At 32.5% G+C, this 5,387-nt stretch overlaps 1 long non-coding RNA gene across 1 annotated transcript in view; it reads right to left on the bottom strand.

Annotated features, from left to right (window-relative positions):
* Positions 1-4,521: 4,521 nt before the first annotated feature.
* LOC128247695 (uncharacterized) overlaps positions 4,522-5,387 on the bottom strand; it is a 178,804-nt gene continuing 177,938 nt past the window's right edge. The window contains exon 3 of the long non-coding RNA XR_008264062.1: positions 4,522-4,610. This is a non-coding gene — a long non-coding RNA (uncharacterized LOC128247695). The remainder of the gene's footprint in view (positions 4,611-5,387) is intronic.

Genomic DNA, 5,387 nt, shown 5'->3' with positions numbered 1-5,387 from the left:
CTCTCTCTTAGACTTTCTGACTCACATTTTCCTCCACCAGAATTTAACGAAAGGCAAGGTTTGATAACAAAAAAAGACAAAGAACAAAAAAACCTACAAACCGTAAATTGAAACGTCCGCCATTAAGATATTTCATTAAAACACTTTAACGTCACTCACTAATCAAGTTAAATATGCGCACACTTGCCACTTCTTTCACGTTTTTACCCAGCAGTCGCCCAATTTATATTCTCTTCAAATCTAATGCCAATCCTTAAGGTTACCCTTATTTTTTAAAGTTTATTTGTTACAAGTTCTCCACTACAATTATCAAGCCATATTGAAAGGAAACACATGCCTCCAGATTTCAGATTTTTTTTTCTATGATGTATCAATTTAACATTCTTTTACGTTCTCTTCTTGTTCCTCTTCTAATTCTTCGCATTATTTTGTCTCTTACTTCTTATGGCAAATTTATTTTCGTTTTACATTTACTACTTTTCCTTTATTCTTCACTTATTTATCTTGAAATATCTTTCAGTTTTAATCCTCCTTCTCTTTCATTTTCTTCGTGCGCATGTCTATGGCGGAAATGTGGTGTTTGTGTGTGTGCGTGCAATGACACAGGCGTCTTTTGACCTGAAAAATGATAGAGAAATCATTCTGTGTAGACAAATCGATATTTGCTTCTTGTTTTATATCTGTTTTTTTTTTAATTTGGATAAGGTAGTTATACTATGAAATTTTTCAGCAAAACATAAATTGCAGCGTTTTGAACTTTTACACAATGGACTGATTCTGTCAGTGGACTGTACGTGATATCGGTACAAAATCGTGATTTCTTGTTACAATGAAATGTAAAAATAGAGTAGTAATTTGTTTGGATAGGAGACTGAAAAAATGCTTACTTGAGCGTAAATTCTGCTTTGAAACGTAGATATCAGAGACGGAAATAGGGTAATATTTGTTTCTGTTATAATATCTTGATATACGACACAACTCACATTCCCTGTGGATTGAAGATATCAAAAACGCTGCTTCAGAAATTACAGTTTTCTCCGCATGAATTTGTTCTGTTTGTTTTATGATGAACGCTCTGGTGATAAGCGACGGAAAGGTAATATTTACATGAGAAACCTTACAATAATTGACTTTTGTATTGTTTGTATTATTAACATTTTTGCTACGTTTTTTTTTTTTTCCAAAGTGATAAAAAGACCCGTTGAAATCCCGCAAAATTCAAAACAACGAATAAAGCTGGGTGTCTTATGATGAAAGCTGCTAGCATCTGAGTATCTGACTGCATTTTCATACGTACGTACATACATACATACATACATGCATGCATACATACAAATATACAAGCATATGAACATACATAAACATGCAATCACACACACTCACACACATAATATCACATGTAGTAGCGTTAAAGAAAATACATTCGTCTAAGGTCATAGTTTACATGTTTCTTATGTACATGGAGGTGAAAAGATATTTGACTGCAAAAATACTCCTGGAATAGTTCAAAGGACATTAAAGAACTCTAGTTACACAATTTCTTACGCACATTCGTAAACATTCCGCATGATGTTTTAATAAGAATATTTTCTCACTTAATGAGATGTAAATAATACATCAGACTGACCTTGTGAGTGGATTTGTTAGAGTGACACTGGAAAGAACCCGTCGTGTGTGTATATATATATATATATATATATATATATATATATATATATATATATATATATATATATTTAAAGAATGGAGTAAACGCATATTATAACTGCATACTGTATGCAGTTATAACATGCGCTTACACCATTCTTTAAATTTATATATACTCAAATACCCCAAATATCAAGGAGTTTCTACCTCATAAACAGGAGTTACACCACGGTTATTTTGTGATCTTTGCTACCACGGTTATTTTGTGATCTTTTACTTGGAGAAAATGAATATATATATAATAAATCTCTGAGCGAGGTATAAACACTAGCAGCAGAACATCGTGAAGTAAATTTGCCACCTAAATATGGCTAATCCTTAAAGATCGAAGAAGATGAGTAAGTGTGAATGAGTGGTAAATCAAGAGGCAGTGTATGAAAGTATCAGTGGTAGAGAGAACAAACTAGAAAGAGAAACAGGCGGAGGAAGAAGAGATGAGAAATGGGGAAAAGATAAAGTGGTCGCAACTTGAGAGGTTAATCTGTACAGGTAAGCTATAAGTGTCGGGTGCTGCGTCAGCTAGGAATATAGAAGTGGGTGGAACAGGGAAACGATTACCGGGAATTAACAAGCAACAGTCGATATGCCTCTCGTAAACCATGGACACAAGTATCAGAGTAGTTTCGGCACGTCGAAATTTCAAACATTTTATCTTAAATGCGCCTCTATACATTTTTATGTATGAAGATTCGCGCGTACACATATGTATGTATAAAGTGAGTGGGAGAAAGAGAAAAAGATAGAGAAAGACAGACGAAGCGAGAGAGAAAGAGAGAGAGAGAGAGAGACAGAGAGAGAGACAGATTCAAAGAAAGAAACAGAGGGAGAAAGAAATGGATACACATTTCTATATATGAATGCATATATATATATATATATATACACACACACACATGTATATATATATATAAGCATACATATGTACGTAAAAATATATATGTATATGTGAATGTGTGTGTATATGTATACATATATATATATATGTACGTATATGTATATATATATATATGTGTGTATGTGTGTGTGTGTGTGTGTGTGTGTGTGTGTGTGTGTGTGCGTGTGTGTGTGTACATAGATAGACAGATACATAGATAGATACATACATATATATATATATATATATATATATATATATATATATATATACACACATATACATAGTCGCACATAATCTCACCCTTGCTCACAATTACGATGTTAATTACATTGTAATAATCTCATGTGGTTATATTTTAATTATCTTTTTTTCTTTTCCAAGATTTTATTCAGGCGGGAGATAGTATTCGTTTTCTGGATTCGTTATTGTCTGAACTGTAAGCAAAAGGTTAAATGTGAGACTCTTCATTTTAACGAACCAAAGCACCGCTTGTTTTCTGTTCTTTTATTTCTGATTTTATATATGTATATATAATTTTTTTTCTTCCATCCTGGTATCTTCTTTAAACTTTTTGACTTATCTTTGCGTTTCTGATCAGCTTCTTTCAGTCTCTCTTGATTTTTCGCTTGCTCACTCAAAAACAAAACAAAAAAAAACAACTCAGAAAAGTAAAAACAGCAATTAAGAGTGTCTTCGGAGATGGGAAAGGGGAAGGAGGAGTGTACTGTCTCGTGAAAACCTTTTACTTTCTCGTCGTCGATATTGGAAGAAAATTCTTACGAGACACGCCTATGATTCTACACATAGCGATCTCACAAATGTAACAAATGTGATGAGCGCATGCGTGTGTGTGTGTGTGTGTGTGTGTGTATGTGTGTGGGTGTGTGTTCGTGCGTGCTCGTGTATATGCATCCATGTGTGTGTAAATGTTTGTATATATATAGATATGTGTGTGTATACATATAGGCACACATATATGTATACAAATATATAGATACATATAAGCTTGTGAGATATATATATATATATATATATATATATATATATGTATATGTATGTATGCATGTATGTATGTATATAGGCACACACATACGTATGTATACGAGCTTGTGTCTATATAGAGTGAATGAGAATATGTTTTGTATAAAATCAACGATATAATTAAATAAAATAAATTAGCAAAGAGAATTCGATTGAAATTTTTTTTTCTAAGAAATAACTAAATGTAGGGAACAAGAGCGTAATATGGGGAAAAATTGATTCTTCGATTCTTAGTACAAAGAGATAAGTTTGATAACCTGACATCAGGTGCAACAGTTCTTGGTAACACAGCGAATTATAGAATTCTTGACAATGTTCTTTCAAAAAATACTTTTAAAAATTAAATACATGTGTATGCTTGTGTGTGCAAGTATACATGTACGTTTATATTTGTACATTGTTGTATATTTATACATGGCCATGTGGACCTAGGTATGGATGTTTTGCACGATGTTTTTGCTTAGAGAAGAAAGATGTACTCAATACATAAAACAGTGCTTGTATCTTTATTCAATGCTAAGAAAAATAAAATATTCAAAACGTCGTTTTGTATTGTGCATGTATGCATTTAATGTATGTATCTATGTTCTTTCTCCTCTTTATGTTCTGAGTTCAAATTCCACCTAGGTCGACTTTGACTTTCATCCTTTCGGGGTCGATAAATTAAGTACCAGTGAAACACTAGAGTCGATGTAATCGACTAGTCCCTTCCTCCAAATTAGTAGAAAGAATTCTTCTTCTTCTTCTTCTTCTTCTTCTTCTTCTTCTTCTTCTTCTTCTTCTTCTTCTTCTTCTTCTTCTTCTTCTTCTTCTTCTTCTTCTTCTTCTTCTTCTTCTTCTTCTTCTTCTTCTTCTTCTTCTTCTTCTTCTTCTTCTTCTTCTTCTTCTTCTATTTGAACACTATGCAAATATCCTTTAAAAATCTTTTCTTTTAATTTTTCCAAAATTTAATTGTTTTCCATATGGAACAGCAATATTGTACAACCTGTAAAATATAACACAAGAATGAATTTGACTGAAATATGTAATGGAAAAAAAACACGTTTTTGGTGGAAAAAATTTTATCAGCAGGGATGTTTGAAAATTGTAATTATCGAGAAAACGATGTTACTAAACTTATGGAAGCCAGCACAAAACTTCAAAAGATAATTCAATTATTGCTAAGACAAGACGTTTGCTACATCCATAAATTTAAGTAGTCACATGATAAATTAAACAGCCGGATTTTAAAGAAAATTACAGAATTTGGAAGCACAAATTTGAATCCAAGTAATAATACAAAACTCACTCCTGTGGTTTGAGTTATATCAATGGGTCATATTTTCTGTATCTAATATCATTCAGTGCACATTTGCGTAAATGCCACGCACGGCACCCGAATACGCCATGGAAATATTTAATATGAAATCGAGCAACACGAAACACAGTTACATTCAAGCGATGCATACTAATGCCAACAACCTTAAGAGCTACTAAGATTTCAAGACGTCTTTTTATTTATTTTTAATTATTATCATTTATTTTTTTTTTTTAGAAAAGTATTTGCACATTCGAAACATCCTGGTGCAAAAGAAGAACACAGATAATAATAGAGGTGAGACAATAGAATTACAACTAACCATGATTTATTTTCGAAATAGCCGGTATAAACTACGTTGCCGCACTTGATGCTGCTGCAGTAGTAGTAGTAGTAGTAGTAGTAGTAGTAGTAGTAGTAGTAGTAGTAGTAGTAGTAGTAGTAGTAGCAGCAGCAGTAAGAGCA

Source organism: Octopus bimaculoides, chromosome 4 (assembly GCF_001194135.2).
Source record: "Octopus bimaculoides isolate UCB-OBI-ISO-001 chromosome 4, ASM119413v2, whole genome shotgun sequence".
Classification (NCBI taxonomy): Eukaryota; Metazoa; Mollusca; class Cephalopoda; order Octopoda; family Octopodidae; genus Octopus; species Octopus bimaculoides.
The sequence above is the reverse complement of the archived record's forward strand: the minus strand, read 5'-3'. Positions and strand labels throughout refer to the sequence as shown.